Genomic DNA, 15969 nt, shown 5'->3' on the forward strand with positions numbered 1-15969 from the left:
AGCTATGGCTGTTTGCTTTATACTCCCCCTCGTTTTTACATAGGCTATTTTACACTAAGGGTTGCCAACCTGTATATTACAGAAAGCTGCTTCTGATTAATTAAAATCTGAAGTACATATGGGAAATATATTTAGTTATTACAATTGAATTATATATGAAGGGAAAATTGCTATACACCTTTATTTTGCTGTGAAACTTGACAGTGCAGGCTGCCTAGTAGTATTGGGTATCTGTTGTTCATCATAGAATCATACAGAGTAGAAGGGGCCTATCAGTCCATCGGGTCTGCACTGACTCATGAGTAATAGCTGATCTCAACCTAATCCCATTTACCAGCATTTGGCCCATAGCCTTGAATGTTACGATGTGTCACATGCTCACTTAGCTTCACATTGTTTGAAAAGTACCTATCTGCCTCTACCACCCTCCCTTGCGGTACATTCTAGTCTGTCACCACATCTGGGTAAAAAGATTTTCCCTCCCATCCTCCCCCTAAATCACCTTGAACCCGTGTCCCCTCATGACTGACTAAGCTGCTTCTATCCGTGTCCCTCGCAATCTTGTGTACCTCCAACAGATTGCCCCTTAGGCTTCTCTGCTCCAACAAAAACAACCCAAGCCTATTCAACCTTTCTTTATAACTTAATTTTTTATCACACCAACATCCTGGTGAATCTCCTCTGCATCCCCTCCATTGCAATTGTTTCTAGTAATGTGGCAATCAGAACTGCACACAGTACTCCACCTGTGGTTTCACCAAAGTTCTATGCAATTCCATCATGACTTCCATGTCTCACCTGATTAAGGTCCCACATCCCTTTTTCACCACCCTACTAACTTGCCCTTCTGCCTTCTGTAAGCAAACATGCCAAGATTCCTTTGATCCACAGAACTTCCTAGTGTTATGCCATTCGTTGAATACTTTCTTGTCAAATTACTTCTACCAAAGCGTTCACGCCTCTCACTTTTCAGAGTTGAATTCCATCTGCCATTTATTTACCAATTTGGCCATCCTTTTTATAACTTTTTGTCACTCAAGACACTCCACTTCACTGTTACACATCCAAACAATCTTTGTATTATCTGCAAACTTACTAATTTAACCCCCAAAACAGTAATCTATGACATTTATACAAATGACGAATAATCGAGAACCCAGCACAGGCCTCTGGAGTACACACTAGACACTGGCTTTCTACAACTGAGCCAATTTTGAATCCACTTTATCAAATTACCCTGTATCCCATATACATTTGCATTCTTGATCAATCTCCTATGTTGGATCTTATCAAAGGCTTAGCTGAAATCCATACAAACAACATCACTTGCGATCTCCTCATCTACATGCCTGGTTATCTTCTCAAAAGATACAATCTAATTTGGAAGACCTCCCTCTGACAAAGTCGAAACGTGTGGCGCTGGAAAAGCACAGCAGATCAGGCAGCATCCGAGGAGCAGGAGAGTCATCATTTCAGGCATAAACCCTTCATGAGTATTTGCAGTTCTCACTTTCTCCTCGTCCCCTGCTCTTGGATGCTGCCTGAGCCTCCTGTGCTTTTCCAATGCCCCACTTTTCGACTCTGATCTCCAGCATTTGCAGTCCTCACGTTCTCCTCCCTCTGACTATCCCTGATCAAGCGTTTCCAAGTGGAGACAGATGCCCTCCTTCAAATTTTTCTCCCAATATTTTCCCCACCACTGATGTGAGACTCACTGGGAGGGTAACTCTGATCGAGCCAAATGGATGTTTGTTGATCAGGCAGGTTCGAAATTTGGATTTTGATGAAGTTCATTTCATAAAATTCACAAAGGTAGGGAAAAGCAAAACGTGAACTCGCCAGTAATTGGTTGGCTCCATTCCCACCACCAAAAGGCTACATTCACCATAAAGCAGCATTTCAGGAAAACCGAACATTATAGGAGTTAAATATCCACTTACCGCAGTATTTAAAATGCTAATTCCTGAGATCAATTCCCTTGTTTATTTGCAGATGTTACTGTACTTTTCAGTATCCATGAGACTGCAGAAATTTGCTTAGATTTCAACTGAGTGTCACTCTTCAGAATGACCATCTCCATTTCCCAAGTAACAACCAAGGCTATACGGCACATTAATTTCTTCAGGACTGTCACTCACAACCACTTTCATGAAAGGGTTTGAAGTAAACATTATGCAGGGCTTCAGATGCATTAATTCTGCTGCTGAAGTCTTGGCCAAGTCTGGTCAAGAAATCATTGTACTTGTCAATATCCAGGATTCCAATAGTAGTCCCATTTTCTGCCCGCATTTTCAGTGCCTAGACTTGTTCTAGCGGAAGATTTAAGTTTCAGCTTTAAAGCTCTCACTGCACTAATCATGTCAGCAATTGTCTTCTGTTTCACTTGCAATTTACCGTCAGGGCATTCAATTTCTCTGTCATCTTTTGTTTCTTGAAGCCATTAAAGCCATGATTTATCACAAAAGTAATTGATTTATTGTCTCATGTACCGAAGTACAGTGAAAAGCTTTGTTTACGAGCAGTGCAGGCAGGTCATAGTAAGCAAGGATGTGCAGATCAAAAAGACTTTGACAGAGGCATTGTTGATTGAGTAATTTTTTACACCTTTAGAATTTAAGTACCAGTAGGCCAGACCAGGTAATGATGGCAGTTCTTTCCCTGAAGGGCCTTCATGAGCCAGATGGCTTTTTCCTGACAGTCCATAATAAAAACCGAAAGCACTACCGATGCTTTAAATCAGAAATAAAAACACAATTTGCTGGAAAAGCTCAGTATGTCTGGTAGGATCACTGGAGAGAAATCAGTTAACATTTCAGGTCCAGTGATTCTTCCTCAGAACTGATGTTAGTGAGGAAAATGTTGGTTTATATACAGAAGGTAAGGTGGGGGTGGGGGTGGGGGTGGGGGGGAGAGAGTGTGTAAGGAGTAAACACTAGATGGGGATAGAGCCCAAAGAGAGAAAAGAACAGTTGGACAGACAAAGAAGTAGATAATGATCTGGCTATAAATGGGGTTTGTTCGTGGCTAACGATGGGCTGTGTGTAATAAGACTGTGTGTGATTAATGAGGCCTGGTGTGTGGAGGTTAGGGTAAGGACGTGGAAGAACTCCAAGCCTGAAAGCTGTTGAAATTGATATTGAGTCCAGAAGGCCACAGGATCCTCAAGTGGAAAATGAGATGCTGTTCTTTCAACTTGTGCTGAGCTTCCCTGGAGCACTGCAGCAGGCCTGAGACAGGTGTAGGCCAGGGAATGGGGTGGTGTGTTGAAGTGGCAGGCAACTGAAAGCTCAGGGATGTGGATCACAAATGCAATGATCGCAATGTTCCAAAATGCAGACCCCCAACTCCATGAGGTAAGTTTTTTTTATAATTACTTATCTCTGTTCACTCTCCCATTCAGCTCCAGTTCTGAAGTGCAGGCCCCAAATCCGCGAGGTAAGTTTTTATAATCTCTTACCCGAGAGTCACAAAGGCAGAGAACCTGAGAGTGAGCAGCACAGATTGGAGGAAATAAACTGGTCACCATTAGACTCTTAATTCTGGATATTTATTGAATTCAAATCCCACCATCTGATATGATGGGATTTGAACCCTGGTCTCCAGAACACCATCTGGGTCAAAAGATTAATAGTCCAGTGATCATACCACTAGGCCATTGCTTTCCCTTTACAAAATTGATAATCAAATATTTATGAACATCTACTTTAAAACTGCTCCAAGACTGAGCTTCTACGTCCCTTAAGGTCATAGAGCTCCACAGAATCACTACCCTTGAGGAGTAAAATGATTTCTCTTCGTCCTCCTTATTTTTAAATTGTGCTGCTCACTAGGGAAACCTCTTTCCTGCAAGGAGACTTTGTAACAGAGAAAATAGGAGAGGAGTAAACCATTTGAGCAATTCAATATTATCTTGACTTATGAACCAATCAGCACCCTGTTCCCTGCTTCCACCTCTGTACAATAATATTAGTCCTCCCTATTCTATTCCTACATATATCCTCATACTAGTGCAACAAATCTTTCACCTGTGCTCTTTGCTCCTGAGACAGGCAGCTCACTATCCTATGACGTGGGTTCGAGAAATACACATTGGTCTGGGCATGGCTAGAGTACTATGTTTCATACAGTTCCATCATAACCTCCCTGCTCTCAAACTAAAGGCACGTTTACTATTTGGTTTCTTACTCTCGTCATCCATCTGTCCTGATACTTAAGAAATTGATGCACATACACACCAAGGTCCCCCTCATCCTCGTTGCTTCCCAACGTCCTGTTGTTCATTATGTATATTTGTATAGTTTGTATAGTTTGTCCTGCTCAAGTGCATCACCTCACATTCTTCCAGATTGAATTCCATTTTCCACTTATTAACCCATCTGGCCAACCTGCGTGTAGTGTAAGGCTGTCCTCTTCACTATTTACGACCTCACCACTTCTTGTATCATCTGTAAACTTAGTGATCAATTCTCCAACATTCAAGTCTAAATCATATCTAAAAACCACAAACCACAAGGACCCCAACACTGACCTCTATGGGACCCCACTGGAAATAGACTTTAAGAGCAAATCCCTCCCAGCCACTCTGCCTATTGTGATTGTAATTCGCTGAATTTCCTTGGATGCCGAGGCCTCTTACACTTACTATTAACCTGCCATGCAGGACTTTATCAAAAGTCTTGCTGAAGTCCAAGAAAACTATCTCAAAAGCGTTGCCCTCATCTGCATACTGGGCCACCTCTTCAAAAAACTTAATCAAGTTGGTCAGACATGACCACCCCTTAACAAAACCTTGGTTCTTGGTCAATCCCTGCCTCTCCATATGCAGTTAATTCTGTCCCTCAGAATTTTATCCAATACTTTCTCCACTGTTGACTGGCCTGTAGTTTCCTGATTTTTATCCCTTGCTCCCTTCTTGAATAAAGGTACCACATTGGCTGTCCTCTTACTCTCTGGCATCTTTCCTGTGGCCAGAGAGGGATTCAAACATTTTGCAAATACTCCTGCTATTCCTACCTTGCCTCACTGTACAACCTGGAACACATTTCGTCCAGCCCTGGAGATTTATCTACTTTTAAGCCAGCTAAACCATTCAGCATCTCCTGCCTGTCAGTGCTAATTATTTAATTGTATCACAGACCTTCTCCATGATTCCTATAATCTATATTTTTCATCCCACGAATGAACATCAACACAAAGTATTCATTTAAAACCCTACCTATGTCCAAACTATCATTGTGGCCTTATTCTTTGCCTTTTTATCCGTTACTCTTTAGAAGTTAGATTTAGATTCGCTACAGGGTGGAAACAGGCCCTTCAGTCCAATAAGTCCATGCTGACCCTCTGAAGAGTAACCCAATCAGACCCATTCTCCTATGACTACAGGCAATTTAGCATGGCCAATTCACCTGACCACATCTTTTGGATTGTGGGAGGAAACTGGAGCACCCGGAGGAAGCCCACGCAGACACAGGGAGAATGTGCAAACTCCACACAGACAGTCGCCCAAGACAGGAATCAAACCCGGGTCCCTGGTGCTGTGAGGCTAACCACTGAGCCACCGTGCCACTTACTCTTTATGAGTTTCACTGTTGTGAAACAACTTAGGATTTTTCAAGTCTACTTACCAAGCTATGGGAAGGATACAACAAGATGGAAAGAGAACCAACAGGCAGTGCAAGGATCCCATGTGGCTGTTCCCCTCAATAAGAAGCATACCATTTTGGATACTGTTGGGGGGATGACTTATCGGGGTAAGCCATGGGGTACAGGTCTCTGGAACAGTGTCTGTCCCTGTTGTTCAGAAGGGAAAGGGAGAGATGAGCAGATTAGTCATTGGGAACTCCATAGTTAGGGGAACAGACAGGAGGTTTTGTGGGAATGAGAGAGACGCACGGTTGGTGTGTTGCCTGCCAGGTGCCAGGGTTCATGATGTCTCGGATCGTGTTTTCGGGATCCTGAATGGGAAGGGGGAGCAGCCCCAAGTCATGGCCCGATTAGGTACTAACGACATAGGTAAGAAAAGGGATAGGGATTTAAGGCAGAAATTCAGGGCGCTAGGATGGAAGCTTAGTGCTTGAGCAAACAGATTTGTTATCTCTGGTTTATTGCTGATAATGTGTTGCTGGAAAAGTGCAGCAGGTCAGGCAGCATCCAAGGAGCAGGAGAATCGACGATTTGGGCATAAGCCCTTCTTCAGGAATGAGGAAAGTGTGTCCAGTAGGCATAGATAAAAGGTAGGGAGGAGGGACTTGGGGGAGGGGCGTTGGGAATGCAATAGGTGGAAGAAGGTCAAGGTGAGGGTGATAGGCCGGAGTGGGGGCAGAGAGGTCAGGAAGAAGATTGCAGGTTAGGAAGGCGGTGCTGAGTTCGAGGGATTTGACTGAGACAAGGTGGGGGGAGGGGAAATGAGGAAACTGGAGAAATCTGAGTTCATCCCTTGTAGTTGGAGGGTTCCTAGGCGGAAGATGAGGCACTCTTCCTCCAGGCATTGTGTTGCCATGGTCTGGCGATGGAGGAGTCCAAGGACCTGCATGTCCTTGGTGGAGTGGGAGGGGGAGTTGAAGTGTTGAGCCACGGGGTGGTTGGGTTGGTTGGTCCAGGTGTCCCAGAGGTGTTCTCTGAAACTTTAGTGATAGAAAGGGATGGTTGCATACTTCAGGGCAAGAGTTATAGCTGGGGGAAAGTCAATTATGATGCAATTAGGCAAGATTTAGGATGCATAGGCTGGGGAAGGAAACTGCAGGGGATAGACACAATTGAAATGTGTAGCTCATTTAAGGAACAGCTACTGCGTGTCCTTGATAAGTATATACCTGTTAGGCAGGGAGGAAGTGGTCTAGCGAGGTAGCCGTGGTTTACTAAAGAAGGTAAGTCTCTTGTCAAGAGGAAGAAGAAGGCTTATGTTGGGATGAGACGTGAAGACTCAGTTAGGGCGCTTGAGAGTTACAAGTTAGCCAGGAAAGACCTAAAGAGAGCGCAAAGAAGAGCCAGGAGGGGACATGAGAAGTCATTGGCTGATAGGATCAAGGAAAACCCAAAAGCTTTCTGTTGGTATATCAGGAAAAAAAGGATGACTCCAGGAAGATTAGAGCCAGTCAAGGACATTAGTGGGAAGTTGTGTGTAGAGTCTGAAGAGATAAGAGAAGCGCTAAATCAGTACTTTTTGTCAGTATACATACTGGAAAAACATAATGTTGTCAAGGAGAATGCTAAGATACAGGCTACTAGAGGTTCACAAAGAGGAAGTGTCAGCAATTCTGGAAAGTGTGAAAATAGATAGATCCCCTGGACCGGATAGGATTTATCCTCGGATTCTCTGGGAAGCCAGGGAGGAGGTTGCAGAGCCTTTGGCTTTGATCTTTATGTCATCGTTGTCTGTAGGAACAGCGCCAGAAAACTAGAGGAGAGCAAATGTTGTTCCCTTGTTCAAGAAGGGGAGTAGAGACAACCCTGATAATGATACATTAATGAGCATTAATTCAGTTATAGGTAAAGTATTGGAAAAGGTTGGAAGAGTATGATTTATAATCATCCAGAATGTTGTTTAGGGATAGTCAGCATGGTTTTGTGAAGGGTAGACCGTGCCTCAGAAACCTTATTGAGGTCTTTGAGAAGATGACCAAACAGGTGGATGAGGGTAAAGCGGTTGATGTAGTGTATATGGGTTTCAAAGGTGCTTGAAAAGGTTCCCCATGATAAGCTATTGCACAAAATAGAGGCCTGGGATTGAGGGTGATTTAATGGTTTGGATCAGCAATTGGCTAGCTGAAAGAAGACAGAGGGTATTGCTTGGTGCGAAATGTTCTTCTTGGAGTTCACTTACTAGTGGTGTACCACAAGGATCTGTTTTGGGTCCACTACTATTTGTCATTTTTATAAATGATCTGGATGAGGGTGTAGACGGATGGATTTGCAGATGACACGAAGGTCGGTGGAGTTGTGGACAGTGCTGAAAGATGATGTAGGTTATAGATAGACATAGATACGCTGCAGAACTGGACTGAGAGGTAGCAAATGGAGTTTAATGTGGAAAAGTGTGAGGAGCAACAGAAATGCAGCATACTGGACTAATGGTAAGATTCTTGGTTGTGTAGATGAGCAGAGAGATCTCTGTGACCATGTCCATAGATCCCTGAAAGTTGCCACCCAGGTTGACAGGGTGGTTAAGAAGGCATGTGGTGTGTTAGCTTTTATTGGTAGAGGGATTGAGTTTCGGAGCGATGAGGTCATGCTGCAGCTGTACAAAACTCTGGTGCGGCTGCAGTTGGAGCATTGTGTACAGTTCTGGTCACCACATTATGGGAAGGGTGTGGAAGCTTTGGAAAGGGTTCAAAGGAGATTTGCCAGGATGTTACCTGGTATGGAGGGAAGGTCTTATGAGGAAAGGCTGAGGGACTGAGGCTGTTTTCGTTAGAGAGAAGGTTGAGAGGTGACTTAATTAAGACCTATAATCAGCGGGTTAGATAGGGTGGACAGTGAGAGCCGTTTTCCTCAGATGGCGATGGCTAGCACAAGGGGGCATAGCTTTAAATCGAGGGGTGATAGATATAGGATAGATGTCAGAGAGTTGTCGTGGCGTGGAACGCCTGACCTGCAACAGTAGTAGACTCGCCAACTTTAAGGGCATTTAAATGGTCATTGGATAAACATATGGATTCAAATGGAATAGTGTAGGTTAGATGGGCTTCAGATTGGTTCCATAGGTCACCACAACATTGAGGGCCGAAGAGTCTGTACTGCATTGTAATAGATAATAGACGATAGGTGCAGGGGTAGGCCATTCAATATGATCATGGCTGATCATCCTTAATCAGTATCTTGTTCCTGCCTTATCTCCATAACCCTTGATTCCACAATCCTTGAGAGCTCTATCGAACTCTTTCTTAAATGAATCCAGAGACTGGGCCTCCACTGCCCTCTGGGGCAGAGCATTCCACACAGCCACCACTCTCTGGGTGAAGAAGTTTCTCCTCATCTCTGTCCTAAATGGTCTACTCCATATTTTTAAGCTAATGGTCTATGTTCTGGATGAATGTGCTGGTAGGAATGCAAAGAGGGGGAGATTCATCAGTACATTGGTGAAATACCCATTTCAGGCAATGAAGAGAGGTTGGATAAGCCCGGGTTCTTTTTGTTGAAACAGATGTTTGTGGAGATTCTTGATTGAGGCGTATAAGGTTCTGTAGGGCATGGATGGACAAGATGGAAAGCAGCTGTTCTCCTGAATCCAAGGATCAGGAACAAGGTGGCATAATTCTAAAATGAAAATTAGGAAGTTTTGATGCTATTTGAGGACAGAGATTTTCACCAGGTGTGTGGTTTGGTCTGGAATGCACATCCTCGGAGAGTAGTTGAGGTGGTTAAAAGTCCAAGTAAATCACGTTCACTGGCCCTCTCTTATCAACTCTATTAGATTAGATTACAGTGTGGAAACAGGCCCTTCGGCCCAACAAGTCCACACCAAAGCACCGAAGCGCAACCCACCCATACCCCTACATTTACCCCTTACCTAACACTACGGGCAATTTAGCATGGCCAATTCACCTGACCTGCACATCTTTGGACAGTGGGAGGAAACCAGAGCACCCGCGCAGACACTGGGAGAATGTGCAAACTCCACACAGTCAGTCGCCTGAGGTGGGGAATTGAACCCGGGTCTTTGGCGCTGTGAGGCAGCAGTGCTAACCACTGTGCCACCGTGCCACCAATAAAGTTATATATCAAAGTTATACAAAGTTTTTAGTTATATCATAAAATTACAGTAGAATTGCTGCACATGATTTCCCTTCTGTAAATCCATGCTGACTTGCTCCAACAAACACAACCATGAGTTGCTGATAAAGCTCGGTGGGGCTGGCATCTGTGAAGAGAAATCAGGGTGAACATATTGGGTTCGGTGATCCTTCCTTAGAACTCTGTTTCTGATTTACAGCATCCGTGGTTAGTCATAGAGATGTACAGCACGGAATCGCACCCTTCGGTCCAACCCGTCCATGCTGACCAATCTAGTCCCACCTGCCAGCACCCGGCCCATACCCCTCCAAACCCTTCCTATTCATATACCCATCCAGATGCCTCTTAAATGTTGTAATTGTACCAGCCTCCACCACTTCCTCTGGCAGCTCATTCCATACACGTCCCACCCTCTGAGTGAAAAAGTTGCCCCTTAGGTCTCTTTTATATCTTTCCCCTTTCACCCTAAACCTATGCCCTCTAGTTCTGCCCCTCGACCCCAGGGAAAAGACTTTGTCTATTTATCCTATCCATGCCCCACATAATTTTGTAAACCTCTGTAAGGTCACACCTCAGCCTCCAATGCTCCAGGGAAAACAGCCCCAACCTGTTCAGCCTCTCCCTGTAGCTCAAATCCTCCAACCCTGGCAACATCCTTGTAAATCTTTTCTGAACCCTTTCAAGTTTCACAACATCTTTCCGATAGGAAGGAGACCAGAATTGCATGGAATATTCAAACAGTGGCCTAACCAATGTCCTGTACAGTCACAACAAGACCTCCCAACTCCTGTACTCAATTCTCTGACCAATAAAGGAAAGCCTACCAAACTCCTCCTTCACTATCCTATCTACCTGTGACTCCACTTCCAAGGAGCTATGAACCTGCACTCCAAGGTCTCTTTGTTCAGCAACACTCTCTAGGACCTTACCATTAAGTGTATCAGTTCTGCTAAGATTTGCTTTCCCAAAATGCAGCACCTCACATTTATGTGAATTAAACTCCATCTGCCACTCCTCAGCCCATTGGCCCATCTGGTCCAGATCCTGTTTACATCTGAGGTTACCCTCTTCGCTGTCCACGACACCTCCAATTTTGGTGTCATCTGCAAACTTACTAACTGTACCTCATATGCTCGCATCCAAATCATTTATGTAAATGACAAAAAGTAGAGGACCCAGCACCGATCCTTGTGGCACTCCACTGGTCACAGGCCTCCAGTCTGAAAAACAGCCCTCCACTACACCCTCTTCTACCTTTTGAGCCAGTTCTGTAACCAAATGGCTAGTTCTCCCTCTATTCCATGAGATCTAACCTTGCTAATCAGTCTCCCATGGGGAACCTTGTCGAATGCCTTACTGAAGTCCATATAGATCACATCTACTGCTCTGCCTTCATCAATCTTCTTTGTTACTTCTTCAAAAAGCTCAATCAAGTTTGTAAGACATGATTGCCTATCCACAAAGCCATGTTGACTACCCCGAATCAGTCCTTGCCTTTCCAAATACATGTACATCCTGTCCCTCAGGATTCCCTCCAACAACTTACCCACCACCGAGGTCAGACTCACCGGTCTGTAGTTCGCTGGTTTGTCTTTACCACCCTTCTTAAACAGTGGCACCACGTTTGCCAACCTCCAGTCTTCCGGCACCTCACCTATGACTATCGATGATACAAATATCTCAGCAAGAGGCCCAGCAATCACTTCTCTAGCTTCCCACAGAGTTCTCAGGTACACCTGATCAGGTCCTGGGGATTTATCCACCTTTAACCATTTCAAGACATCCAGAACTTCCTCCTCTGTAATCTGGACATTTTGCAAGATGTCACCATCTATTTCCCTACAGTCTATATCTTTCATATCCTTTTCCATAGTAAATACTGATGCAAAATATTCATTTAGTATCTCCCCCATTTTCTGTGGCTCCACACAAAGGCCTGATCTTTGAGGGGCCCTATTCTCTCCCTAGTTACCCTTTTGTCCTTTAATATATTTGTAAAATCCCTTTGGATTCTCCTTAATTCTATTTACCAAAGCTATCTCATGTCCCCTTTTTGCCCTCCTGATTTCCCTCTTAAGTATACTCCTACTTCCTTTATACTCTTCTAAGGATTCACTCGATCTATCCTGTCCACACTTGACATGTGCTTCCTTCTTTTTCTGAACCAAACCCTCAATTTCTTTAGTCATCCAGCATTCCCTATTCCTATCAGCCTTCCCTTTCACCCTGACAGGAATATACTTTCTCTGGATTCTTGTTATCTCATTTCTGAAGGCTTCCCATTTTCTAGCCGTCCCTTTATCTGCGAACATCTGCCCCCAATCAGCTTTCGAAAGTTCTTGCCTAATCCCATCAAAATTGGCCTTTCTCCAATTTAGAACTTCAACTTTTAGATCTGGTCTATCCTTTTCCATCACTATTTTAAAACGAATAGAATTATGGTCACTGGCCCCAAAGTGCTCTCCCACTGACACCTCAGTCACCTGCCCTGCCTTATTTCCCAAGAGTAGGTCAAGTTTTGCACCTTCTCTAGTAGGTATATCCAAATACTGAATCCGAAAATTGTCTTGTACACACTTAACAAATTCCTCTCCATCTAAACCTTTAACACTCTGGCAATCCCAGTCGATGTTTGGAAAGTTAAAATCCCCTACCATAACTACCCTATTATTCTTACAAGTAACTGAGATCTCCTTACAAGTTTGTTTCTCAATTTCCCTCTGACTATTAGGGGGGTCTATAATACAATCCCAATAAGGTGATCATCCCTTTCTTATTTCTCAGTTCTACCCAAATAACTTCCCTGGATGTATTTCCGGGAAAATCCTCCCTCAGCACAGCTTTGGTGCTATCCCTTATCAAAAATGCCACTCCCCCTCCTCTCTTGCCTCCCTTTCTATCCTTCCTGTAGCATTTGTATCTTGTATCCTGGAACATTAATCTGCCAGTCCTGCCCATCTCTGAGCCATGTTTCTGTAATTGTTATGATATCCCAGTCCCATGTTCCTAACCTTGCCCTGAGTTAATCTGCCTTCCCTGTTAGGCCCCATACATTGAAATAAATGCAGTTTAATTTATTAGTCCTACCTCGTTCCTGCCTGCCCTGACTGTTTGTTTGTTTGTTTGTTTGTTTGTTTATTTGTTTATTTGTTTGTTTGTTTGACTCACTTCTTCTGTTCTCAGCTGTACCCGTCTCAGATCGATCTCTTTCCTCACTATCTCCCTGGGTCCCACCCCCCCATCTTACTAGTTTAAATCCTCCCAAGCAGTTCTAGCAAATTTCCCTGCCAGTATATTAGTCCCCTTTTAGTTTTTATTCTATCCTTTTCCAATTTTGTCACTTTTTCACTGTTACTATTAAATTTTCCATAGTGGACTCTCTCTCATTTCTCCACTACTAACCAGTATTGCACTCCCTGTTTTCTCCCTCTCTCTCTCTCCTGTTTAAAATAGTGGGTTACATTAGCAACCCTCCAATCCATCAGACCTTTTCCAGACTCCCTAGAATCGTGAAAGATACCCACCAATGCATTCACTATTTCTCGGGCCACTTCCTTGTGCACCCTGTTAAAAATCTCACAACACCAGGTTATAGACCAACAGGTTTATTTGGTGTTGTGTGGTTTTTAATTTGGTCCACCCCAGTCCAACACCGGCACCTCCACAATTTGTACCTTGGGATGGTGACTATAGGGCTCTGAGGATTCATCAGCAGTTTAATCCCAGCAGTTTCCCCAGCACATGTTTCCTAATGGTCTGATGGTCTTCAGTTCCTTCCATTCACTAGCCACTTTTCCTGTTTTATTTTGTGCCAGTCCTGAATAAACAATTTTTTGCCATTTATCCATGCGCAATGTTTACCATTGCCAATCCATCATCCTATTCATCCCTTTAAGTAGTCTTTCTTCATAGACAGCTTGCACCTTATACCATTATAATTTCCTTTATATTCAGAAACTGAATCAATTATGTCACTCTCTCCATCTTCATTCAGAATTCCATGATATTCCGGTCACTGTTGCCCCAGAGGCTAGATAAACGAGAATGACAATTATTGCTTTCTTGTTGCATAATACCCGGTCTATAATGGTTTGTTCTCTAATTGGTTCTCAATGTATTGATTCTGAAAACCATCCTAAACACAATCCTGGATTTCTCCTGATTTGATTTGTCTAATCTATATGCAGATTAAAGTCATCTTTACTGCTTGCATTTCAAATTTCCTGTTTAATTCCTTTCCCAACATTACAATTACAGTTTGGGAGTCAGTATACAGCCCCACTATTGTTTTCTGTCCCCTGGTGTTTCTAAGTTCTAGCCGTACAGATTCCACTTCAACAAAGTTAATGTCCCTGTATTCCTGATGAAGGGCTTTTGCCCGAAACGTCGATTTTCCTACTCCTCAGATCTGCCTGAACTGCTGTGCTTTTCCAGCACCACTCTAATCCATTAATGTCCACCTTCACTATTACTTTAATTTTCTCTGTAACTTGCATTGAAATCCCACCTCCTTTTCCATTTTGTCCCTCCTTCCTAAACACGGAATGTACCTGGAAATTCAGCTTTCATCCATGCCACCATATCTCTGTAATACCAACCATGTCATATCCATTTATGTTTATTTGCTCAACTAATTCATTCAATTTATTAAGACATATAGCCTGACGGCTTTTCTTTATAACATTGTTAATCTTGTTTGCATTGTTTTGCACTGTGGCCCTGTTTGATTCTTGCCCTTGAATAGCCCATCAATTTCCTTAATTCCCATTCCCGCTGCCATTTTAAACCCTCAGTTCTGGTGTTGTCCAAGTGCAGTCCATCCAGTTTGTATTGGTCCCACCTTCTCCAGAACCGGTCTCTGTGTCCCAGGAATCTGAAAGCCTACCCCTTGCAACATCTCTCCAACTATGTACTGATTTGATAATTTTAGGTACTCCGACTACGTTTGAGGTATATGTTTAAATTTGCTTTTTAGCTCCCTATATCCTGTTTTTAGGACCTCCTTTCCTTTTCTTACTTATGTCATTGTTACTGATGTGTATCCCGATGACTGGCTGGTCATTCTGTCACTCTGGAATGCCGTGTTATGGCCCTGAGCCATCCTTGGCCCTCGCACCCAGGAGGTAACATATCATTCTGGAGTCGTCTTTGGAGTTGTCAATCTATTTCCTTTACAATCGACCATTCCACCAATTACTGTGGCATTCCCACATTTATACCTCCAGTGGCATACAGCAACTTTGGCTGTTGCTATTTTCTTCTGACAGGACATTCACCCCCAACAATGATATCCAAAGCATTATAACTGTTTTGCTATTACCTGAGTCATCCTCTTACTCTGCCTGGTGGTTATCCATTCCCCCTCTACCTGTGGTGTCTTAGCCTGCAGATTGATTACTTCTGTGCACATGATACTCTCAGCCACGTGAATGGTCCACAGTGTCCCAAATTACTACTCTACTTCCGAAAATCAAATTCTTGAGGATACAAGCTCTGCACATGTTCTGACCTTGGGCACTGGTACTGTGCCTGACTTTGCACACAGATCAGGAAGAGCACACCCACAAGCCTTGAGCTCTCCTTATATGTCTTACTCCTTAAAATTAAATTCTTAGATTGTGCTTAAAATCAAGTGGTATTAATTACTGTAGGGCCCTTCTTCTCTGCATCTTTGGACGATTGTCCTTAAAAATTATAAAACAAAATTAAACTTACAAACTTATAAGTTATAGAAGTAATAGAACTACTCAACCAACCCTAATTAATTAACCTTGATTACCTGATCAGCTCCTTCCCCTTGCCCTGCGTCATTTCTTGAATCCTGATGTTTACCTCAGGAGCTCTGCCTCTGTGTTCATTGATGTGGAGGTGCCGATGTGGGACTGGGGTGGAAGGTTAAAACATCTCAACACCAGGTTATAGTCCAACAGATTTATTTGGAAGCACTAGCTTTCGGAGTGCTGAGATGTCACTTTTTTTAAAGAATATAAACCTTAAGTTATCTCGAGAATGTGACTTAAAAGACATTCTGGGATTTACATATTAATGAACTGAAACCTGCAACCCATTCTAAAAGACTTAACAGCAATCTAGGTTTGTTCAATACATCATTTCAGTTGCAAGACACTGTAATCTTTTGCTATAAATTCTGTCTTACAATCCTGCTCCACATCTACCTAATGAAGGAGCAGCTTAAAGATACGAGCAGTAAAGGTACATCATAGTAAGCATGGATGT

The 15969-nt window shown here is 43.3% G+C and overlaps 1 protein-coding gene across 4 annotated transcripts in view; it reads left to right on the plus strand.

The window, feature by feature from the left end:
• The window catches only part of fstl5 (follistatin-like 5), a 505241-nt gene that overhangs the window by 63214 nt on the left and 426058 nt on the right, over positions 1-15969 (plus strand). The gene's annotated exons all lie outside the window — the stretch shown is intronic.

The sequence above is a fragment of the Chiloscyllium punctatum genome, chromosome 1 (genome assembly GCF_047496795.1).
Source record: "Chiloscyllium punctatum isolate Juve2018m chromosome 1, sChiPun1.3, whole genome shotgun sequence".
Taxonomy (NCBI): domain Eukaryota; kingdom Metazoa; phylum Chordata; class Chondrichthyes; order Orectolobiformes; family Hemiscylliidae; genus Chiloscyllium; species Chiloscyllium punctatum.